This window comes from Nyctereutes procyonoides, unplaced genomic scaffold, assembly GCF_905146905.1.
Source record: "Nyctereutes procyonoides isolate TBG_1078 unplaced genomic scaffold, NYPRO_anot_genome, whole genome shotgun sequence".
Lineage (NCBI taxonomy): Eukaryota > Metazoa > Chordata > Mammalia > Carnivora > Canidae > Nyctereutes > Nyctereutes procyonoides.
The window spans coordinates 10,463,374-10,489,921 of NW_026575160.1; the positions used below are offsets into that span (position 1 = coordinate 10,463,374).

Below are 26,548 nucleotides of genomic sequence, written 5' to 3' on the forward strand. Positions count from 1 at the left end.
ATAAACCTGATTAGATGTCCCAAGTAATACTCAAAATATACTCTCATATTTTAAAAATCTTTATTCTTCTCAAAGGCAAAAGAACAAAACATGAATTGTTTTTGCTATGTAACTAACTTCCTATCTTTCTCAAATATATCTTGTAATAGAATATTTAAAATTATATTAGAAAGCTTGCTAGGATTCTATGTAGTATTTCATAAGCTGACAGTTTGTGTGAAATTAATTTTTTAATATTTTCAATATATAATAAGACCTTTCTAAACCTAGTGTCTGTTCTTCAGTTACCACATTATATTCTTATTTTAACCCTAACAACAATTCCTAAATTCCTCAAGCTTTCTAGAAAGCATACATAAGAGCATTATCATCAGAGACAAATACTCATTATAATTTCTTCATTATTATCCAATTAGGGAAGAACATAAAAGGAAGAAAAATATAGAAAAGGCAACAAATAACAACTGTAGTCAGACAGCAGGGAAAGGGAACCCTTGTGCACTGTTAGTAGGATTATAAATTGGTGCAGCCACTATGGAAAACAGTATGGAAATTCCTCAAAAAACTAAAAACAGAAATACTATACAATCCAATAATTCTACTTCTGGGCATTTATCCTAAGAAAATGAAAATATTAATTTGAAAAGATATATGTACCACTATGTTTATTGCAGTATTATTTATAATAGCCAAAATATGGAAGCAATCCATGCACCCATCAAAAGATGAATGGAAAAAAAAAAAAGATGAATGGATAAAGACGTGGTATACATATATACAATGGAATATAACTCAGCTATTAAAAGAATGAAATCTTGCCATCTGTGACAACATAGATGGACCTAAAAAAATAGTATTATGTTAAGTGAAATAAATCAGAGAGAGACAAATATCATATGATTTCATTTATATGTGGAATCTAAAAAACCAAACAAGCAAACAAAACAAAATTTTAAAAGAAACAGATAAATAAGAGAACAAATTAGTGGTTGCCAGAGGGGAGTGGGTGGAGGGGATATGTAAAATAGGTGGAGGAGATTAAGAGATACAAACTTCCAGTTATAAAATAAATAAGTTATGGGGATGAAAAGTATAGCACAGGGAACACAGTCAATAATATTGTAATAACTTTAGGATGACAGAGGATAATTATACTTATCATGGTGAGCATTTTGTAATGTATATAATTGTTGAATCAGTATGTTATATATCTAAAACTAATATATTATATGTCAACTATGCTTCAATTAAAATATATATATATTTACAATGTTCATTGCAAAAGTCTAAAAATTTCCTTAGTTTTACTGTTATTTTACATCATCCCCTTTATCACGAAGTATTAACCATAATTTACTACCAAATCATTTATAATTATTTGTTTCTTATGTCATTATGAAAATCAAGTTCCTATAAATCTGTAGAACAACCAAATTTTTATAAATGCATTGTGAAACATCATGAAGTTTTAAACTTTTGTCTTATGAAATGGAGCCATAACAGTAAATTAAGTGCCACCAGAAGAGTATCAAGAAGCTTAGCCAAATTTCAGGAAAACAGAGCAGAAGGAAATGCTTAGATTACAGAATAAAATTACATTACAGAATAAAATTAATTTACTCTTAGGGATTTTTCTGCTTAGAAACTAACCAGTCAACTGGAATACCCTATGAAAGAACAGGGTATCTATGCTGCTGCTTAAAAAGAAGTGTTGCTCATTGCCTCACAATCTACCTGTGTCCTCAAGTGAATAAAAGCTTATCCCCCAAAGCACAGGGAGAAGAAACATAATTTATAGGACGCAGTATGGGAAGTCATTCCAAAGACCTATAACTTAGGCCTATTTTCCCCACAAATCACAAAACAAGTGTCTGGTTATCAAAAATAGAGCAGAGGTTTTTTAACTATGGGAAATATGTTTTGATTAAAGCACCTGTGTCTACTCCAAGACCAAATAAAATCATATTGGGATATCAATGTGCTCTAGCAACTAGGCAAGTATATCTCTGTTGGAAAAGCTAAGACAATTAAAAGAAATATAACAATCTCTCTTCTCATTTATGATTTCCATCTTCCTATTCTTCTCAAATCCTCCAGGACTTCAGGAGAATATTTTATCTAGGGAAAGGATATATGATTTGAACTGAAATAATAAAAGTTTTTAAAAAAACTATTTGTCAACAATCATTTTGATAATCTGGACTGACCCTATGAGTTGCTCTAACCAAAAGAATGCAATGAACAAAATACTGTAAAACTTCTGAAGCTAGGCCTTAAGAAATCCGCCACTTACACTTGCACGCATTTGGAATCAGGCTAATACTATAACAAGCCCAAACTACCATGGGAGTCTACATTAAAAAGAACAGAGGCGACTGCAAAGCCACCAATTGAGAGTTTGCACTAAGTATCAGCCATGTGACTGAGCCATTTTGGACATTCCAGCCAAGTCAAGTCTCCAGATGACTGCAGCTTCAGCTGACAACATGGAGCAGAAGCCCAAACAAGCTAAATTTAGGTCAACCTAAGATTTGTGAGACATAAGAAATATTTGCTGTTTGAACTCACTAAGTTTGGGGATGGTTCATTAAGCAGCAATGGCTAACCAAAACACTGTCTTAATCAAACATTTAGGACAGACCTTTTTAGTGCAAGGCATTGTACTAACTCTATCAGAGAATATTAGGCTGATCAAAACATGGTCCCTGCCATCAAGGAATTAGATTTTTCTCTGAAATTAGATTTTTATGATAGTAAAACCTACCATAAATAGACATAACCTTCAATAAATGTGATTATATTCTGCATATGTATACTTTTTTACCTGATCCTATTGTTAATAATGGCAGATATTTTGCACTGGTTGGCTAGAATTCAAACAAAACTAATAATAATCACCCCATCATTAGTCCTATGCTTAATCAATGAAACCAATATTGGTTATTGGTTAGCCAATATCATAGTAACCATCACAGTTGCCACTATATTTATTTATTTATTTATTTATTTATTTATTTATTTATTTATTTATTTATTTATTTATTTATTTAAAGATTTTATTTATTTATTCATGAGTGGCACAGAGAGAGAGAGGCAGAAACATAGGCAGAGGAAGAAGCAGGCTCCCTCTGGGGAGCCTAATGTAGGACTCAATCTCAGGACTCCGGGATCACACCCTGAGCCAAAGACGTCCACTGAGCCACCCGGGCATCCCTCACAGTTTCCACTATATTAATAAAAATTACTTTTATTCATTAGGTATAAACAATCTCATTTTGCACATATCCTGATGCCGGCATCTCAAAACTTTCCTGAGATGTCAATGACTCCACTGAAACTTTCAGTTAAGAAAAATGAAGTTTCATCTGATTTTGTGTAGTGTAGGACATTTGCAAATTTTGAGATGACAAAATATAAATTTTTAAGTCAAATGATATACTAAGGGATTCAGGTTGGCAGAATAATTAATAACTCCTATTCCTGGGAACTTCAATATAAAATAGGCTCCTGAGAGAAAACATACAATTTCCCAAATTCTTTAAAACAATGATAGATCTTTCATCTGTCTAGAAATGTGTAAATAAAATTCTCATGAAAATTAGGGGATAGGGGTGCCTCAGTCAGTTAAGCATCTCCCTTTGGCTCAGGTCATGATCGCAGGGTCCTGCTCAGCAAAGAATCTGCTTCTCTCTCTCTCTCTCTGTCCATTCCCCCTGTTCATGCTCTCGCTCTCATTCTCTCTCAAATAAATGAATAAAAAAATATTTAAAGAAAGAAAATTAGGGGATAATCTAAAAGATTTTTAAGTCCCTGCTCATCCCACATCCATATATAAAAATAAATTACTCAAAATAACGTTTAGCAAAATGTTATTACATTGTTAGACATTTTCAGATAATGTACTATCTTAATGTTAGATAGGGATATATATAGAAGACTACAAAACCCATATGTCCAATACCCATATTGCAAAGCATAGGATTAATATAGGTTGCTTTCATAGTGTTGCTATTTTCCAAGGAGAGGATTTTCATTATTTCATGGCAAAATTCAGAGTATAATTCTATGTAAAATGCCTTTAAACTAAATAATCCTGATTACTGGAACTCATAAACTCTATCATTCTACAAAAGGTGGGTGGAAAGATAAAGACTACAGAAGTGCTAACTGTACAATAAAACCACCAAGAAATACATTTTCACTCTGTCAGGAAGCCACAGGTCATAAAACCCATCACAGACCACAGTATAAAACAGAACACTTAAGAATAATGTTGAACCACTAAGGCATGTGTTATGTTAATGTCAAAAAAAAGTGCTCATCTTAGTGATGGGGTTCCCAGAGATCTCATCATCTTGCCTGCTCTTACCTAAAAGAAATCTAATTTGTCAATAAATTGCATGTTAAATAATATAAATAACATAGTCAAGGCTATTTGGATGCTCTTTTAAAAAAAGAGAATCTTAAAAAAAAAACAAAAACAAAACAAAAAAAGAATCTTGCAGAAATCCAAGGGTAAGAAATGCAACACAAAAGGGGCTTAAGGAAATTGAACCTAAAAGCTAGAAACTATAACTTAAATCTTTATCTTCTAAAGGCAGTATATTTTCATTTCTCTGATTTTCTCAGTGCCATTCTTTATTTGCTGAATGTCTTCCTAACTTACTCACCCTGCCTATGTTCCATTATGGCTATTCTAGTTCTAAATATCGTGATCTTTCTGCTCCAGGCACACACTCTCCTTTGCACCAAATCTGTATTTCTCAGTTTCCAAAATTTGAATTTTTTTTTAACAAATCTCTGATTGCACCAGATTCCTACTTTGATCCTGACTACAACTCACTAGCAAGCCTGGAGATTGGCCATCCATGGGACAGATATCTCCCCTGGGTCCAATGGGTTGAGATCAATGATATAGACTCATGTAAATACAGGTTTATTTAGAAAGGGCTGTACATAGGTAAAAATGGTAAATATATCCAGTATCTACTATAAATATATATCCCAGGAGAAACCTAACAAACTGAATATGAGGCACAGTATTTTAATCAGGGAAACCTCAAATTTTTTAACTTTGCTCAGCAATCAAGTCTCACACAAAGAGCTCATTTTATGCTTAGAATCAGCTAAACCCCAAGACCTTTTTCATATTGATCTAATCAGTTCTTAAAAATCTAAGTTACAATTGGCCTTTTAAAACTGGCTCACACATAACAGGTTCATAAACATTTGCCCAATGAATGAATAAATGAACAAACCTTTGCATCTTTACTAGTTTGGGCCCTGAATTCCATTGTGAGTTTTTAATATAACATTTACTTTATTAATTAGCCCTCTGTGATAGTTCACATTATGGTATTCAATAAGTCATCCTGAATGCAAGGAATGTTATACTAAAGAAAAAGTAAGAAATCAGAGCTAAAGACCCATTGTAAAGCTATCTATGTATTAAGTAATTATGAGTGCAATAACAATAAATGACTTTTTCCAAAGTAGACATAGGCCAAACATAGGAAAAGCCATTTCTAATGTTTAGTATAAAGAAGGAATAGGCGTCTACGCTAAGAAAGGTTCCAAATGGGCCACTCAAATAGAAATCTATGAAATAGAAAACAGAAATATCAAAGAGAAAAGCAATAAAAGTGTGTGAGAATCTGATGAGTGTTCAGGAAGACAAAACAGAAAACAATTTAATTCCAATGGAATGAAATCATTGAAAGCGTGGGCTTTCACTGGGACCTAATGGAGAGAAAAATAAAAGCAATGATGTAGGCAGTATATTTACAAAGGTAAGGTGACAAAAGTTATTTTTTGCTTGTTGTAAATGGAGACAATACCATTAAGTTTAAATTTTCAAGTCTGACTTACCCATCAGCAAGCTAGGATGTAATTTTACAAGACGATTTACCTCCATTGCTTCACTCTGCCCTTATGTTTATATTCCAACATGCAAACTATTATGTATTATCTACATTACTTACAGAAAATATTCTTTTATATTATAAGGATAATTAATGTGGCTCTTTGATGGGTGTATACACACTTCACGCCATTGGCTTTACCAGAGAAAATGACATTGAACTTAAAGAGCTTTTCAGTTTCTTTTAAACTAACAACCTACTTTAAGTACTACTTGATGTGGAAATCAAACTCACAAGTTATAAATTTCATTAAAATATATATCACAGAGGGGGGATGGTCCCTGGGTGGCTCAGCAGTTGGGCACCTGCCTTCGGCCCAGGGCACAATCCTGGAGTCCCGGGATCAAGTCCCGCATTGGGCTCCCTGCATGCAGCCTGCTTCTCCCTCTGCTGTATCTCTGCATCTCTCTCTGTGTCTCTCATGAATAAATAAATAAAATATTTTTAAAAATATGTATCACAAATTGAATGATTTTAAACTTAATATTGGATAGAACTCAATAAGAGCAATTATTGGGGATGCCTGGATGGCTTAGCAGTTGAGCGTCTGCCTTTGGCTCAGGGCATGATCCCGGAGTCCCAGGATCGAGTCCCACATCATGCTTCCTGCATGGAGCCTGCTTCTCCCTCTGCCTGTGTCTCTGCCTCCCTCTCTCCCGTGTCTCTCATGAAAAAATAAAATCTTAAAAAAAAAAAAGCAATTATTGGCTGAAATAAGATTTTCCAAAATGTTTGTAGCATCTTTAACAAAATATATAGTATGTACTAAATGACTCAAGTATTATCTAAGTAAATCAAAATCTATGAAACTCTGAAAGGCAGAGACATAGGAAGAGGGAGAAGCAGGATTCCCAGAAGGAGCCTAATGTGGGACTGGATCAGGGACCCCGGGATCGCACCCTGAACCAAAGGCAGACGTTCAACTGCCAAGGCACCCAGCATCCCTGAAAATTCTTTACTCTTAAAAAGTATTGTGAATCCCAAATAGCTTTTTTCTATGGTGGTTATATTTACATATTTACTGATACTTACTGCATTTTAAATGTTTAATGACAAAACTTTAACACCTGTAACAATAAACCTAGTATATGTCAACATAACATTTTTAACATAGCACATTTTTATTAAAAATAACAATCTTCAATGAATAAATCATGGGAATAAAAAGCATGGCATAAGGAATATAGTCAATGATATAATAGCAATGTAAGGGACAGATGGTAGCTATACTTGCAGTGAACATAGCATAGTATATAACTTGTCAAATTACTAAGGTTAAACACCTGAAACTAATGCTACATTGTGTGTCAACTATACTCAAAAAATAATCAGAAATAAATAAATATAACAATTTTCCTACAAACAAAAAAAGTTATTGAGAAGAGTGGTTTTGTTTCACGTTTGTATAAATTTCTTTATATTTCTATAAATGTCTTGCCTTAATAGGACACAGCTGGATCCTCATAACTGCACCTGCATTCAACTTGATATGATAATCAATTTGTGTTTTGATTTTTTTCACCCCCCCCCAAAAAAAAAAACAGCCTGATTCTCCAAGACTTGATCTTTTTTACCTAATATACTCTGGACCTTTTTTCCCCCCATGTGTAGTAAACTAAACTGCATTTGTGGCCCTCAACAAACCACCCCTTCTACTCTTTACACTTTCATGCAGTCCTCTCCCACATTGATACTGGGATTGGCAATGTGACCTGTTTTAGCCAAAGGACTTTAACAAGCATGATGCCAGCAGAGGCTTAATAAGTGCTTGCACCTAGAGCATGTCCTCTAGAAATACTTTCTCTTAGAAGGAAGCCACCATGCTATAAAAGCTCAGGGGCAAGGATGCCTGGGTGGCTGAGTGGTTGAGTATCTGCCTTTGGCTCAGGGTATGATCCCAGGGTCCTGGGATCAAGTGCCACATCAGACTCCCTACAGGGACCCTGCTTCTCCCTCTATGACTCTGCCTATGACTCTGCCTCTCTCTGTGTATCTCTTATGAATAAATCAATAAAATCTTTAAAAAGAAAAAAAGCTCAGAGATAGACATATAGGAGAAGCCACATGGAGAAAGCTCTCGGAAGATGAGAAGCCGCCTTGGGGATTTCAGCCTCATGTAAGCTCCCAGATGAACGCAGCTGCACAAGTGATTGCAGCTAGACTGATCTCAGCTATAGAGAGGCAGAACTGCCCAGCTGAACCCAGTCAACCCATAAAATCATGAGAACAATAAATCTGTGTTATTTTTAAGCTACTAAATTTGGGGGTAATTTGTCACACAGCCACAGATAACTAATATACCACAGAACACATATAGAGAAATTGGTCTCTTTTGAAAAAAAAAAAAAAAGCAAACTTCTGAATTTTACAATTTTAACTAAATCTGTTAGGGGTTATTTCCCATTTTTGAAATTTTTTTGAGTCCTTTAAAATGGTTGTCTCCAATTTTTGCTATTTGAACAATGCTGTGATAAATTTTCTTATATCTCTGCAAGTACTTCCAGAGGATAAACTAAAGAGGCTGGATCAAAGGTTACTTGTGATTGAAATTTAATTGCCCTCATTTCCCTATACCCTAACCAATTGTAGATATTATTAATCTTCTTAATTATTGCCAATTTTATGGGCCAAAAAAGCCACACTGCAGACTTCCATTTGCATCTATTTGAAAATCTTTTCAAATGCTTATTGATTATTTCTATTTATTCGTCTGTGAATTGCCTACTCATATTTTGTCTATTTTTTTCCTTTAAATATATTTGTAGGTAAGGAGTTAAGATGGCAGAGGAATAAAGGACCCAATTTTGTCTGGTACCTGGAAATTCAACTAGATAGTTATCAAATCATTCTGAACACTTGTGAAATCAATCAGCGATCTAAGAAAAGAACTGCTGCAATTCTACAAATAGAAAAGTGACCACTTTTTGCAAGGTAGGAGGAGGTATAGAGACATGAATCTGGAGAAATATATTGGAAGATAAACCCCAGGGAGAAGAAGCTTGCATAAGGAGGCTACCAGAAAGAACTATAAACAGCAGAGCACAAAACTGGAACTTTTAGAAGTCTGCTACAGTTGGGGATGTCCCTGGCCTAAAGGTGCTCAGGTAGCAAAGTGTGACAGTATCCCAGGCAGGACAGCATGGTCGTGGGGTCCTTGGGGTCACAAAAAGAAGGAGGGTGTCTAACTACAGCAGAGTTCCCAAGCATCAGGGCGAGGAAGCCAGCTGAAAACTGTGAGACTAGGTTCCAGCCTTCTGCTCAGTGTTGCCATAAACTACAAACCCCAGCATAGTAGGGTGACCGCTCTCTGAGCAGGGGCCCAGCAAACAGCAGCCCAGCAAACAGCAGAAGACCAGGGAGATCCCTCTCCCTCCCCAGGGAGAAATGGTGTGCATCAGTGCCACAGGAGTCTACAGTTTAGAGACTGGAAACTGGGTAGGTGACTGAGCTAAAAACATTCAGTCACAGGCTAGATGAACACAGTTTGGTGGGAAACCAGGGAAACATGAGTGATGGACTGCTTTTCTGTGAGGGCTCACTGAACAGTGTGGGGCACAGACTTTCAGCTCTGGGCTAGAGATCAGGGACTGCCATTTTAATTCCCCCTATCGGTGCTAAAAGCCTTCCGGGAGCAAAACAGTTCCACATAGTGCAATCCAGAGCTGTTTATACTGAGCCCAGCCCCCTGGCAAGGGGGGTAACAATTCCACCAGGGCAGACACCTGAGAATCAGTGCAACAGGGCCCCTCCCACAGGAGACCAGCATGTTGGCTAAGACCAAGTTTACCAATCATAGAGAACTGGAAAACTTCAGGTCTTGGGGAAAACAGTATTTAGCATTCATGGGTTTTTTGTTTTTGTTTTTGTTTTGTTTTGTTTTACTATTCTTTCATCTTTCGGGGTTTTTTTTTTTTCAGCTATTTTCTTATTTTATCAATTTTTAATTTTTTTCTAATTTTATTTATATATATACATCACACATATATATAATATATATACTTTCCTTTCATTGTATTTTCTTTAATTTTTGTATATATATGTTTCTTTCCTATTTTAGGATCTAGTTTACTATTTTCTGTTTTTTACTTCTTGTTTGATTTTTTCTTGTTTTGTTTCTGTTTTCTTCTGGTTTGTTTTGTTTGTATTTTTCTGGTATTGTTTTTGTTATTTTTGTCTTTTCTCTCTCTTTCATCTATTCTCTAGACATAATGACAAGACAGAGAAACTCACCCCAAAAGAATGAACAAGAGGCAGTACTCACTGCCAGGGATTCAATCAATATGGCTATAAGTAAGATGTCAGAACTAGAATTCAAAATAATTATAAAGATACTACCTGGGATTGAAAAAAAGCATAGAAGACAGTAAAGAATGCCTTACTATAGAAAAAAGGAACTAAAATCTAATCAGGCCATGGATGTCTGGGTGGCTCAGTCAGTTGGACATCTGCCCTCGGTTTGGGTCATGATCCTAGGGTCCTGATGGAGCTACACATCAGGCTCCCTGCTCAGGAAAAGGTTTGCTTACCCTTCTCCCTCTGACCTCCCCCACCCCACCAACTCCTGTTCTCTCGGTCTCTTTCTCTCTCTCTCCTCTCTCTAATAAATAAAATATTTTTTAAAAATCTAATCAGGCTGAATTTAAAGATGCTATCACTGTGATGCAGTCAAAAATGGAGGCTCTAACTGCTAGGATAAACAAAGCTGAAGAGAGAGCAGTAATATAGAAGACAAAATGATGGAAAATAAGGAAACTGAGAAAAAGAGAGAAAATTAACTACTGAATCAAGACTTCAAGTAATCAGTGATACCATAAAAAAAAGCAATATTTGAATAATAAGGGTCTGAGAAGAGGAAGAGAGAGGGGGGCAGAAGATATACTTGAACAAATTATAGCTGAGAATTTCCCTAAACAGGCATTCAAATCCAGGAAGCACAGAAAACCCCCACTCAAAATCAATAAAAATAGGTCAACATCCTGAAATATAATAGTGAATCTTGCGAATTTCGGAGATAAAGAGAAAACCCTGAAAGCAGCTCAGGACAAGAGGTCCTTAACCTAAAACGGTAGAAATATAAGGCTGGCAGCCAACCTGTCCACAGAGACCTGGTAGGCCAGAAATGACTGGCATGATATATTCAATGTGCTAAATGGGAAAAATATGCTGTCAAGAATACTTTATCCAGCAAGGCTGTCATTCAGAATAGAAGGAGAGATAAAGAGTTCCCAGGACAAACAAAAACTAGGAATCTGTGAACACTACACCAGCCCTGAAAGAAATATTAAAGGGGATCCTTTGAGCAAAGAAGAGCCCAAAAATAACAAAGACCAGAAAAGAACAGAGACAATATACAGAAAAAGTGACTTTACAGATACTACAAAGCCACTAAATTTGTATCTTTTTTAATAGTTAATGTAAATGGGCTAAGTGCTCCAATCAAAAAATACAAAGTATCAGATTGGATTTAAAAAAAAAAAAAAAAGAAAAAGAAAAAGACCCATCTATATGCTGGACCTAAAGACACACGCAGAGTGAAAGTGGTGGGGGGTGGAGAACCATGTATTATGCTAACAGACATCAAAAGAAAGCTAGAGTAGCAATCTCCATATTAGACAAATTAGATTTTAAACTGAAGATTGTAATAAGACATGAAGAAGGACACTATATTATAATGAAAGGGTCTATCCAACAAGAAGATCTAACAATTGTAAATACTTATGCCCCTAACACAGGAGCACCCATTTATATAGAAACAAATTAATAACAAAATTAAATAAGCATATTGATAATAATACAATAATAGTAGGAGACTTTAACACCCCACTCATAGCAATGGACAGATCATCTAAGCAAAAGATCAACAAGGAAATAACGGCTTTGAATGACACACTGGACCAGATGGACTTCACAGATATATTCAAAGCATTTCATCCTAAAGCAACAGAATACACATTCTCGAGTGCACATGGAACATTCTCTAGAATAGATCACACACTGGGTCACAAATCAGGTTTCAAACAGTATCAAAAGATTGAGATTATACCATGCATATTTTAGGCCACAATGCTTTAAAACTTGAATTCAATCACAAGAGAAAATTTGGAAAGAACACAAATACATAGAGGTTAAAGTACATCCTACTAAAAAATGAATGGGTCAACCAGGAAAGTAAAGAAAAATTTTAAAAGTACAAGGAAATAAATGAAAATGAAAAACACGACAGCTCAGAACCTTTGGGATGCAGCAAAAGTGGTCCTAAGAGGGAAGTATATAGCAATACAGGTATTTCTCAAGGAACAAGAAGTTTCAAATACATAACCTAAACTTACACACCTAAGGAGCTAGGAGAAATACAGCAATTAAAATCTAAATCCAGCAGAAGGGAAATAATAAAGATCAGAATGGAAATCAATGATAAAGAACTCAAAAGAGCAGAACAAATCAATGAAACTAGAAGCTGGTTCTTTGAAGAATTAATAAGATCATTAAACCCCTAGCCAGACTTTTCAAAAAGAAAAGAAAAAGGATCCGAATAAGTAAAATCATAAATGAGAGAGGAGAGATCACAACCAACACCTAAGAAATTCAATCATAAGAGAATATTATGAGCCATTATATGCCAACATATTAGTCAATCTGGAAGAAATGGATGCATTCTTAGAAATGTATAAACTGCCGGGGTTAAAAAAAAAAAAAGAAATGTATAAACTACCAAAAATGAAACAGGAAGATACAGAAAAAAATCTGTACAGACCCATAACCAGCAAAGAAATTGAAGTAGTAATCAAAAATCTTCCAACAGACAAGATCCCAGGGTCAGATGGCCTCCCAGCAGAATTCTACCAAACATTTAAAGAAGAATTAATACCTATTCTTTTGAAGCTGCTTTAAAATTAGAAATGGAGGGATAAGTTCCAAATTCATTCTATGAGACCAGCATTAACTTGGTCCCCAAACCAAAGACCCCACAAACGGTGGCTCAGTGGTTAAGGGTCTGCTTTTGGCTCAGGTTGTGATCCCAGGTCCAGGGATCAAGTCCTGCATTGGGCTCCCTGCAGGGAGCCTGCTTCTCCCTCTGCCTATGTCTCTGTCTCTGTTTCTCTCTCTCTCTCTCTCTGTGCCTCTCATGAATAAATAAATCCTTTTAAAAAATGCTGAAAATAACTGAGGCAACTCAGTATGATTGTGTAATGATCTGAGAGTACAGCAACTATCAAAACAATAGGCATGAACCAAAGGATATAGTACTTTATCCCTGCTGATTATCCCATGCTGATCATACACAGGCAAAATAATGTTGCTCAGATTATGTACAAGCAATTAGTTCAAATTAACATTATATTAAAAAGTATTTTACTCAGTCCTCCTCTTCCAGTTTCTACTTTGAAAAAGCAACCAGGTCTATTGGCAGATGCTCTTGAACACTTAAGAACACAAATACCCCATAAACACCTTCTCCTTGCCAAACCAAACTAATTCAATTGAACTAAAGAATCAGCCAGCTGCTTGCCATTGCCTGTACTGTAGAAGGAGCTGAAAAGAGATGAATAGTTATTACTTTCTCTATTGAGCCATCCAAATTTCTCTCTCCCATATCTTGCCAGGGGTGGGGTGTAAAAAGTGTTAAGGTTTTAGCATTGAGCACTGCAAATTGTTCCTTGGGGATAGGTAAATTAAGAATATTTGGGATTTTGCTACATCCAAACAGACAAGTCACCATATTAGTTTGCTAGCATTGCTGTAAAAAAGTACCACGGACTGTGGCCTAAATAACAGAAATTTATTTCCTCACATTTGTGGAGACTAGAAGTCCAACCTCAAGATGTCATCAGGATTGGTTCCTACTGAGAGTCATAAAGAAAGGATCCGTTGTTCCAGGCCTTTCTCCTTGGCTTATAGCCATCTTTTCCCGGTGTTTCCACATCATCTTCAGTCTGTACAAGTCATGTCCCAATTTCCCCTTAAAAGGACACCAGTTAGAGATGCCTGGGTGGCTCAGCAGTTGAGCATTTTTCTGCCTTTGGATCAGGGTGTGATCTGGGAGTTCCAGGATCAGAGTCTCACATCAGGCTCCCTGTGGGAAGCCTGCTTCTCCCTCTGCCTATGTCTCTGCCTTCTCTCTGTGTCTCTCGTGAATAAACAAATAAAATCTTTAAAAAAAAAAAAAAAAAGGACACCAGTCATATGAGATTGGGGTCCACCATGATTACCTCATTTTAACTTACTTACCTCTATAAAGACCCCATGTCCAATTATGGTTACATTCTGAAGTCCTGGGTATTAGGACTTCAATGTATAAAAAGGGGGACAGGAGACATGATTCAGCCCATTCTGCACTTTATTCAACTGCAATAAACTAGGGTTGAAGCAAGTAATCTCACTCTCTCTTCTTATACTAGAGGTGTTTAAATATCATCCATTTATTCATAAACTATTGAGTATCTACAATGTTCTAGATGCTAGGTTTACAAAGCTGAATATAACATAGTCCCTGACTTGAGGGATTCACAGTCCACTAGATTAGTCCACTAAATCTAAAACACAGCAACAGTGAGTGTCTTTTAATCCCTTTTGAAACAAAGCAAGGCAAAACAGTGTATAAGCAAATAATAAAAACAAATGTTATGAGGAAATGGGGGGGAATGTAAAAGAAAGCCCAATGTAAATTTTATCTTGCAGTCAATTTGATATCATTTGCCCCTTTTTCCTCACTCTTTCCCCAAAATAATAGCATACAGAAATACACTTTCCAAAGCACAGTGCTACTTTAATTTCTTTAATGCTTTTTGCATTCTTAGTGGCCGTTTTCCCTGCTCTAATTTGGGGACAAAAGAGAAGAGAAATGTTAAGAGAACCAAATCCCAGTTGACTTGTGGGTTGAGTTGATGTCTTAGAGTGAGTCACTGCCCTTTCATAAATTGGAATGAAATTCTCAACCATTAATAAAGTCAGCCAATGGAGGCTCAGATGTTCAACTTAGAAATGACACAGGCAAAGGGAGGGTACAATGAGAAAACACAAGTAAACACAGTTAATGAAGGTAATGTAGAACATAATGTAGAAAACTAGTTAATGAAGGTACTAGTAGAACTATAATAATAAAGGTGACAGATCTTGACTGTGCTACAAAATTCCATTTGATTCTTCTCAGTCAGAAACTCAATGGATATTAAAATACTTGTTTATCTTGGTTTAAAAATTATAGGAAACAAAGCAGCAATAAATAGTTCAGTATGATCATGCTGATTCATATTAGCTGGGGTAACAATCCATTTGTTTTAGCAGAGGCTGAATTACACATTTTTAAAAAATAAAGTTTTCAATAATATTTTATATCAGTATAACAAAATGTAACTTAGATGTTGCTTTCCAATTGAATACGAAACTAAAAGTAGTACAACAAAAATTTCTATCTTGGTTCCTCCCCCAGGTATTTGAAAGTCCTGTAAGAATGCTTAGAATCTCTAACGTAGTTTGAGCATTTCTTTTTCAATTATGCATTGTTTCTGAACAAAGGGTTTATAACAGAAAACTGAACGACTGTTTGGACCCTTTCACCAATAACCAATTCCTGACTGATGGAATCCAAGTGCAATAAATCATATTATATTACTATAAACTCTGGAACTTTACAATCTGTTGACATGAAAAGTATCTGCCCTGATTACTTGAGTGACCAGCTCAACACAATTTCCATAAAGAGGCTGGCCTTCCAGAGGTGCTACCTAAAACATACACCTATGTGGCATATCTGAAGTTCTCATAGTGAAAAGAACAAGTTTTACTCTTACTTTTCTTGATGTCAATTTTCTTGGCCTGTCCTTCCTCTCCCCTCAACCTGTTATAATGGATTTTTCAAAAAAAAATTTCATCTTCCCAAAAAGAGGACTTGTTAAAAATTAAATGTTACACATATGGTAGAGAGGCTTATTGAAAGGAATCCTTTTATAAAACATTGCCAATACAAATTGCAGTTAAGATAAATTACAGTGAGCATAGCTAAAATTTCTCTTCCACTCCTCTCTATTAGACAGTAATCATACCTTATAGTCCTTTTGCACCCTTCCCCCTACTGTTTTAACAAAGCTCAATAAATAGAAAAAGCAACATGGCACAATAGAGTCCAAAAAAATTCACGCTCACCTTCCAGCAAATTACTTAAACTTTCTAATCTCAATTTCCTCCACTGTGAAAAGTAGTGATAAGATCTACATCACAGGAATGTTTTAGGGATTAAAAATAATATAAATAAAGCACTGGCACACCATTGATGCTCAATAAGAATAGCTTTAATTTTCACTAACAAAATATTTACCAAGTGGACAATTGAGAATGCATTTCAGAAGTTTACAGTTCGAAAGGGAGATTGCAGGGCTGGGGATAAGAAGGAGGCTTCATTAGATTCTAATGCTCTCCAGCTACTTCTATCCTTATTTATTCTTCACCAATTACTTTTCTGATTTAGTAGCATAAGCTATTGCCACCTCCAATTATTTCACCACCAGTTTATTCCTTAACCTCCTTTACAGTATGTATTTGGTTCTCATCACATTCCATCACCTTAGAAATGACAAATCTATTGGGTTTTTCTTTTTTTCTTGATATTCTTTCTCTTTAACCTTGCCACAAGCATTTTCCCTTCCAAAACTCTAAAAGACTTTACTGTCCTCAATATTCTGGTCTATCACCCATGTAACTAACCACTCTGACTTTCTGTACTTCTTGACCAGTTCATTTGGGATGCACATTTGTACCTTCCCTATTTAGTTTGACACTTCTCCCTCCTACCTACTTCCACCTTCCTCTCTATTCCCTTATCAGGACCTACTTGAAGGTTCATAATCTCCCAAAATAGTCTCTCCCTCTTCTACGCTACTGAAGCGTGCACTGCTTGGGGGCTATGTTGCCACTCCATCCACCACAGTAATGTCTATGGATTAACAAATCACAGGAACATTGAGTTTTAGTTTAAAAGGGAATATATATACCTGGCAAGTTTAAAGAGACCAGATTGGCAACTTTTTATATGCCCCTGGGCAGAAGTGGGGAGTACAGGATGTGTATGTTGATTAGAATTAATACCCTAAATTAATTAAATGTTCCTTATATTTGAAAGGGAGGGGAAAACAGGGAAGCTCAAAAAGATTAAAATAGAGTTCATAAGGGGCACCTGGGTGGCTCAATCACTTAAGCATCTGCCTTCAGCTCAGGTCATAATCCCAGGATCCTGGAGCCCCATGTCAGGCTCCCTGCTCAGTGGGGAGTCTGCTTGTCCCCTCTGCCCCGCCCCACGGCTCATGGTCTTGCTCTCTCTTTCTTAATAAATAAATAGAATCTTAAAGAAACAGAGTTTATAATTGCTTGCCCAATTTAAGCACTTTTAGGGATTACATTATTCTCTCAAATTTCCAAGCCTAAACATCATTCTATAAGAGAGTAAATGTAAATCTTCCAATAGCTGAAGCTTCAAATAATTTTCATAGTACAGTTAAGAACTCATATACAGTGTTTTCATTAAGTCAAGTACAAATAACTGAATGAATCCTTATGCATTTATATGAGAAAGCAACTAATGTTCAGCAGCTAATCAAAAGACTCTTTGTTCAGGAAAACACACACCAAACAAATATCACTTAACATTTACTACTAAAAGGCTACCCTGATGCAAGCCTCAACAATGACAAATATTTAAACTAAAATGGAAAAGTACTATGTCCACAATTTCTTGATCTTTTATCTGTGTTGCACTTAATATTCTTTACAAGGTACAAACAGAATTCAGGAATGCAAATTGATCTTGAACCCCCAATAAATTAAACTGTAAATTATATAAAGCATATTATATATTTATCATCCCATTCCCATTCCAGGATCTTCTATCATAACCATACTTGGATCTATTTGTTAAAATAGCATAAGATATGATATCACATAGAACAGACTAGTAATAATTATGATAGAGTTACCAAAACCTGAAAGTAATTAGGCAAAAAGAAAAACAATAGGACCCTCAAAAATGACTAAATTTATTTCTCAACAATCAAGAATAAGCAAAGAGTATGATTAGGAAAAAAATTAGGGTACTGATTTAAAAATATGAGATATGGCATCAGATAGCAATTCAGCTTAAATTCTACCACTAACTAGTTGTTGATTTTTTTTTTTAAGATTTTATTTATTTATTCATGAGAGACCCAGACTGAGAGGCAGAGACATAGGCAAAGGGGGAAGCAGGATCCTGGCAGGGAGTCCAATGCAGGACTCGATCCCAGGACCCAGGGATCACGACCTGAGCCAAAGGCAGTTGCTCAACCACGGAGCCACCCAGGTGCCTCTAGTTGGTGATCTTGAACAAGTATTTTAACCTCTTTGAGTCTCAGTTTCTTTATCTGTAGAGTAAGGATAATAATACTTACATGGCATAAAGTTGTACACAGATGAAATTAATTATGAATGAAATATAAATAATTATAAATGAAATTAATTATGCAAAGTACTTGGAAAGCAGCACATACGAAAATCTCAATAAACTGTATTCAATCCAAAAGCCTAGACATCTTTATAGCTAAACTATTCCAGATCTTAAGGACAATATTAATTGCTAGAGCAATTAATTTCCAAAGACGGAAAGCTTCTCTCTCTTTTTAAAGAGTATTTATATATTTGAAAGAGAGAGAGCATGCATGGAAGGAGGGGGTAGAAGGAGAGGGAAAGAATCTCCAGCAGACTCTCTGCTGAGTGGGGAGCCCAACATGGGGCTCAATCTCATGACCCTGAGATCCTGACTTGAGCTGAAATCAGGAGTCAGACACTTAACCCACTGAGTCACCCAGATGGCACTCCCTTTTATTTTGCAAAGCTAGTATATTCACAAACCGACACCTGAAAGAGATTATAAAAGAGGAATACTAAAGACAATGTTACAAAGCAATCAAATCTAGCACTACTATACAAGGTATGCTATTATCAAGTTGCCTTTACCCCAAAGACAGCAATTGTTTGGTGAAATCTACTAGGAACTCCTCTAACATAACTCATCAACCAACAGATAAAAGAAGAAAAACTATATGATCATTTCAACGTACATCACGACGGTATGTGATCAAATTTAATATATTTTTCCAATTAAATCTCAATTCCAAAAAGGAATTAAGGAAGACTATTTCCTTAACATAAAAAAAAAAAAGTTGTCAAAATACATAACTGTGAAACCCTGAAGGTATTCTCACTCAAATGAGAAATGAACCAAAGATGCTTCATTATTCACTAATACGACTTAATATTACCCTAGATGTTTAATGAAAAAATGAAATAATTATTGACAAGAACACAAAATTATCATCATTTACAAATGCTATTATCTGTCTTACTACAAAATACAATAAAAACCTAAGAATTAAGGGGCACCTGGGTGGTTTAGTCCGTTGAGCATTGGACTGTTGACTTCAGCTCAGGTCATGAACTCAGGGTTGTCAGACTGAGCCCCAACCTGGCTCCCAGCTTAGCAAAGAGTTTACTTGAGATTCTCTTCCTCTTCCTCTGCCTCTCATCCCCATGCTGGCACATGCTTGCTCTCTCTCTCAAATAAATAAATTTAAACAATCTTAAAAAAAAACTATAATAATTAAAAAGTTCATGAAATGACCAGTTAGAAAACAGTTTACCTAAATCACCAACTTTTTTTGAGTGCCTTTGGGAAAATACAATCTTCTTAGAATACAATGAAAAAAAGATTCCATTCACAATAGCAAGTTTTGATACCAAAAATTTACTTTAAAAATAGGTAGAACCACATGAAGAAAACTATAAAACACTGAGTTATTTAAAAATGACTTGGGGGTGCCTAGCTGGCTCAGTCAGTAGAGTATGTGACTCTTGGTCTCAGAATCATGAGTTTGAGTCCCTCATTGGGGGCTGAGTTCACTGAATAAAAAAATTTTTAAATATTTTTTTAAAAAATGACTTGAAGAAATTATGAAAATATTGCAAAGATATAACAGCTATCTCAAAAAAATTACTTTGAAATTCTATTGGGGTTTTCTTGAGAGGTTAATAAATTGAATTAAAGGTAATCAGAAAAAAGAAATATATGAGACATGCTAAAAATGTTTTGAGAAAGATAATAGGAATTCACACAATCATATAGTAAGATACATTAAGAAGTTACAGTAAACTGTAATTACTGGAGCAAAAAATAAACAGTCCCATGAAGCAGAATAGAAAGCCTATAAAAAAATCATATGTATATATGTATAAACCATGATTTAGTATATAATAGAGATGACATATAACACCTCTGGGAAAAGGGGTGCCTGGGTGGCTCAAATGGTTGAGCGTCTGCCTTTGGTGCTGGTGGCGATCCCCAGGTCTTGGGATGGAGCCCCACATAAAGGTTCCCTGCTCAGAGCCAGCTTCTCCCTCTCTCTTTGCCTGTCACTCTGCCTGCTTGTGCAGTCTCTCTCTGTCAAATAAATAAATAATAAATAAATAAATAAACAAACAAACAAATACTTAAAAAAAAAACCTCTGGTAAAAGAGAATTGCTTAATAGTGTTATAATTGACTTGCCTCGCTACACCAAATACACTCCAAGTAGACTAAAGTTGTACATGTTTTTAAAAACTATGAAAGTAATACAAAAAAACAGAGTAAATAGTTATGTAATTTGGGAATGTAGGAAGGCCTTTCTAAGCAGGCAGATACATAAAAGAAAAATTTGATAGATTTAATTACACCAAAAATGCTAAAAAATCTACTTAAAAGAAAAACCCACACCAAAAACAAAATTAGGATGTAAATGACAAACTGGAGAAATTACTTGCAATTTAACTTGGCAAAGATCTAATAGTTTTACATAGAAATAATTCTCATAACTCAGTTTTTTAAAATCTCCAATATCATAATACACAAAAGACACTAATGATTCACAAAAGAAATAAAAATATTTAATGTCATTAATAATCAATGAAATTTAAAAATATAGAAGATACAATTTTTCATGTCAGAATGGCAGTTTCTGGGCAGCCCAGGTGGCTCAGCGGTTTAGCGCCCCCTTCAGTCCAGGGCCTAACCCTGGAGACCCAGGATTGACAGACATTAAAAAGAAAGAGAAAAAAGAAGAAAAGGAAAGAAAGAAAGAAAGAAAGAAAGAAAGAAAGAAAGAAAGAAAGAAAGAAAGAAAGAAAGAAAGAAAGAAAGAAAGAAAGAAAGAAAGAAAAGAGAAAAGAAAAGAAAAAGAAGAAAAGAAAAGAAAAAAGAAAAGGAGGAAGGGAGGAAAATATTACCTTTCTCAGGATAGAAAGTATGGGTCCTTTGACAACTTCTAATCACAATTCTTCTTAGTCCCATTTGGGAGACAGAGGAATGATTTAATCCTACAATGTATTTAAAGGGCATATATCCAAAGGGCAAACAAATAGGATTTCTTCTGTGCAAAAAGATTATTTTCAAATGTTAAATATTCTCTTTCCTCAGAGCAGATACGCAGCCTAACTCCAAAAGGACCAAAAAGACTCTGGCAGTACTTGGGTCTCAACAACAAGCAATAGTCAAACTGTTATTTCCCATCCAAAAAAATGACAAAGCATTACATGGTGGTGCCAGAGGTCCCAGCCTCCATTTAAGGAGTCTTCCAGAATAGCATCCATTTCCACAATACTAAGATGCTCTCTAATTTCTTTTGAGTACTTCAAAAAATCAATCTTGATACTACATGATAACTTAGATGCTGACAACAAAGAAATGTGCTATCTTTAACATCATATTCTTTGTTGCTTCCAAATTGTCTTCCTTTGTTATTTGTCAAAGCTCTGAATTTCATCCATCTCCTGAGAAACTCAGTTCTAGTAAATACCTCATTTTTCCTAAGTCTCTTACTTCTCACTTTCTTTATTCATGTAAAGAAACAAACATAACATTCCTTCAACCTATATCCCTCTTCAGTGGTTTTCAACCTTGCCAGCATGTTGGAATTACCCAGGGAACTTTAATATACCTGTGCAACTAATCTATAGTGACAAAAAAACAGATCAGCAGTTTCCTGAGGATGAGAAATTACAAAGGGACACAGGAAACTTTTGCAGGTGATTGATATTGTTCGTTATTTTGATTGTGGTGATAGCTTCATAAATGAAAACTTATATCAAACATTAAATTGCACGCTTTAAGTATGTGTAGTTTATTACATGCCAATTATATTGCAACAAAGCTGTTGAAATAAATACTAATGCCTGGGTTACACTTCAACCCCAAATTAGGATGAGCTTTCCCCTGGAAATCAACATTCTTAAAAGCTCCCTAGATGACTGTAAATGTGCAGCTAAGAATGAGAACCACTGCTCTATAGCTATCATTCTCTCCCTTCTTCAGTTTCCTTGAAATGCCTCACTCAAGCAGGTCTACTTTATCACCACCCATTCTTTCTCAATCTTCCAAAGACTGGCTTCTGAACCACTGAACTACTGTGAACTACTCAGTTAAAACTGTACTTGTTAAAGTCACCTATGGAATCCTGACCAATTCACTGGTCCCTGGAGTCCTCTCCTTACTTGCCACCTCTTTACAGCATTCAAAATTGTTGACCCATTCTACCTCTAGTTGAAATTCTCTCCATCTTTAGCACCTTTCCTAATGTTCCTTCTAACTACTACTCTTCTATTTCACATTACTCTTCTAGCCACTTCTGCTTTTTATCACTCTGTTCTCTCGCCACTACTTTGATGATACTAAAAGCTGTCCCTGAATCATTTCAATATAACCAAATCAATACAGCTTCAATTCAATCCCTAATCTGCCCTATAATCCCAATTTCTTTTATAAATTCCACATCCATGGATCCAAACATCTAATGACGTCTCCACCTGAATGCTCCACAGCTTCCTCAATTTCAAAAAACCCAAAATAGAATTTATCATCTTACTTCCAATTTCAGAACCAATTCAAATCCTCAGGGTCCCAATTCCTCCTTCTTTCTTTCCAAAGGTGACAAGACCGATCAGGTTCTACCTCACTCTGCCAGGGTGAGGGTCTAAAACAAAAATTCATTAAATGGCTTCTTACTCATCACCTTCAATGCAATACCCATAGCCAAGGCACCATGCCCTGTTCTGAAGCACTACCATTATTCTCATCTTCCACCTTTCCTTACCAGCCCCTGCATTTAAGTCACATTAATGTCAATGCTATTGACTTTGGACTTGAAACTGACAATGACTTCTCTAAACTGCCATAGTTTCTCATGCCTCCTTGCCTTCTCACTTATTATATTTTCCTCTTGGAAAGTTACTGACCTCCTGCACTGGGCTAAATTATATATTTCAAAACCGTACTGTGTGCTCCTCACTCTACCTACATCCAAACTGAGTTACCATCTCCTACTCTGCTCCCATACTACACTAAGCATATCTCTATTCACATGTATCAGATGATATTATAATTTTTACTTATCTGTCTTGTACATCAGAGAGTAAGTTCCTTGATGACAAGAGTTATGACATTCATTTCTGCCCTAGAACCTATTCAGCCAGGCTGAATAGGGCAGTGCAAAATAAAATTTATTTGATATAATTTCAATTATTTACAAAGTGTAAACTTGATACCCCCCAAATGGTCCTGATATTAGCATTTTTCAAAGTTTTTAAATGTTCACTTAAAACATTATGAATGTTTATAAAATAAATAGCATGCAACAGGATCCTGAATAAAACAGCTGACTATAAGATATGTTTAAACTCTGTCAAAACAACACCAGTCTAAGAAATGCAACCAGGAATCAGATTTCATAAAATAAAAACACAAAAAAGAATGCATGGCAGGAATAACATACTGACCTAACCAACACCTTATCTGGATGTCTATATCTAAGTACTGTTCGTGTTGATAACTAAGAGGTTTTATAATCCCTCTATGGTATAATAATTGTAGTAAATTTTTAAAAAAAGAATAAAATAAGCCAAATTCAGAATTTTAAAATCTAAATATGTGATGGTTTTCCCCTGAGCCACTTTCTTTAAATGAGTTATTCGAATAACTGACTTTAAAGCTACTACTGGGGGATGCCTGGTGGCTCAGGGGTTGAGTGCCTGCCTTTGGCCCAGGGTGTGATCCTGGAGTACCAGGATCGAGTCCCGAATCGGGCTACCTGCATGGAGCCTGTTTCTCCCTCTGCCTATGTCTCTGCCTCTCTCATACTGTGTCTCTCATGAATAAAATAAGTAATCGAAAGAAAAAAGAAAGAAAGAAAGAAAGAAAGAAAGAAAGAAAGAAAGAAAGAAAGAAAGCAAGCAAGCTACTACTGGGGCAGCCTGGGTGGCTCAGCGGTTTAGCGCCACCTTCGGCCTGGAGCGTGATCCTGGAGCCCCGGGATCGAGTCCCACGTCGGGCTCCCTGCATGGAGCCTGCTTCTCCCTCTGCCTGTGACTCTGCCTCTCTCTCTCTCTCCCTCTCTCTGTGTGTGTGTGTGTGTGTGTGTGTGTGTGTGTCCCTCATGAATAAATAAATAAATAAATCTTTAAAAAAATAAGTAGAGCATGCATGCATGAATAAATAAATAAATAAATAAATAAATAAATAAATAAATAAATAAATAAAAAAGCAAGGTACTACTGGCCAAGCAGATCCTAAAATTCTTTTTCTTTCTTGCCTTTCCCTGCACTAGAAAGAAAGAAAGAAAGAAAGAAAGAAAGAAAGAAAGAAAGAAAGAAAGAAAGAAAGAAAAAATGGTGTTTGGCACCAATATTCATCTTGGAAACCTTAAAGCGTATTAACGCTAAGACAGGATGTTTAGAAATTGGAGGGAGGTCTAATCTGGGGTGTTAGGAGAACGTCCTTATGGAAACAATACTACTGGGTCTATCACATTGGCTCAAGGTTACACCGATCCTTAGGACTTTATGGAGATAAGATTTTAAAAGCGGAAAAATCTTAAAACTGTCAAATGCCACACGAACCCAAGAGGCGGCATATCGGCTCCAAAAAACTACTGTGCGACCCAAAGGACCTAGAATTTGCAAAAGGACGGCTTGGTCCTGCCTCCTGTCGCACAGTCTCGGAAATTCGGGGCTGCGGGTGGAACAAACTGCCCCGACCTGAAGAGCGGAGACTCTGCCAGCCGGGCGTGGAACAGCGTTGTGTCCCGGAGCCCCTCTCCTGGGCTCTACGAGACCACGAAGGGCAAAACCCAGACCTTTCAGGGATGCCTCAACTTAGGGCTGCACCGCACAATCGCGCACGCGGAAGGGCGGATACGCGGTTCTGCTGAAGCGTGCAAACTTGGGGGGGGGGGGTCTTTCGATCGCAACCATTTTCAGACAAAACCCCGACGGCTTCTCGAGGAGGCTCAACATCAGCCTCGGAAGTGGCATAACTCCTAGAGGCGGGCGGAGGGGAGCAAGTGCTCAAGAAGGGGGGGCTCTCCAGGGCAATGGCCGAGGAAGGCATGCTGGCCGCTTTCTCGACCTCGGCGCCCTGCGGGGGACACCGGGCTAGCGCCGCTTTCCAAGAGCGGGGGTGGGCGGTGGGCGACGGTGACCATTTTGGCCACCAGACGGAAAGCGGCGAGCCCCCCCGAAGTGGGAGAGGCCAGGCCAGAGCATCAGCTGCGGCGGGATGGGGCGGGGGGGGAGGGGCGAGGGGCCCCCTCAGAGCGGCGGCGGGTCCGGCCGCGGCGGCTGCACCCCGGGCGCGCCCGGAGTCTGGGCTGCTCCTCGCTGGGGAAAGGGAAAAGACCCGGGTCCACGAGCACAAAGCTGCCGCCGCCCCGGCGGCACACGGGCTGCGCCCAACTTCGGGGCGAGCAGCCGCCGGCCGCAGCCCACTCACCCCGCCCGGCTGCTCCGGCCCCTCAGACGCTCCCCAGCGCCCGGCGCCTTCTCGCACCCACCCGCGGCGCCTCGTGAGGGAACCGTTACCCCCAACGAAGGCGCCGCCCCGGGGACCAGGTCTCGGTCCCCTCCCCTCCCCGCCGCCGCCGCCGCCGCCGCCGCCGCCGCCGCCGCCGCCTCGCCCCGGCTCCTCCCTGACAAAAAAAGTTATCGGTCGCCGGCCGCCCCGGGGCCCCCGCGTGGGTACAGCGCGGTCCGACTCACCAGAGCGGCTCCCCGAGCTCCACCTCAGAACCTCGACTAGTGTGACTCGCGGCGACAGCGACCGCGGCTGCTCTGCTTCCTCCCGAGTAGCAGCAGCACCTGCCCCCCTTCCTGCTAACAGAACGCGTCCCGGCGAGCCATCTTCCCCCTCCGCTCACTGACTGACAACCCAGCCCCGAGAGCCGCCACTGCCGCCTGCCGCTCTGACAGGCACCGCTAGGGACCCGTCCCCGGGCAGCCAACCACCACCGCCCCACTCCAGTTCGACCTATCGCCGTGCTCCGGGGCGGGACCAGAGCAACTTCTTCACCAATAGGAATCTTCCTCTGCTACGCCTGGGGCGGAGCCATGAGGTGGGCGGGAGGGCGGCTTCGGTGGGCGTGGCCTGACCACGGGGCGTGGTCGGGCGCCAAAGGAAAAGTGATCGACCGTAGGATTTGCATCAGGGCCAGTGAGAGTCCTCAGCCGGCGTCTCTCAGACCCGGGGCCCGTAGGATTTATAGCTCCCTCAGAAGGGTATAAGCCATAACCACAATCACGGAA

General features: G+C 37.8%; 1 protein-coding gene across 4 annotated transcripts in view; it reads right to left on the reverse strand.

Annotated features, from left to right (window-relative positions):
* Positions 1-26,172, reverse strand: part of HYCC1 (hyccin PI4KA lipid kinase complex subunit 1) — a 97,552-nt gene extending 71,380 nt beyond the window's left edge. For all 4 annotated transcript variants that reach the window (XM_055314698.1, XM_055314696.1, XM_055314697.1 and 1 more), the window contains exon 1: positions 26,006-26,172. The gene's annotated coding sequence lies outside the window, so the exon portion shown is untranslated. The remainder of the gene's footprint in view (positions 1-26,005) is intronic.
* Positions 26,173-26,548: the final 376 nt, after the last annotated feature.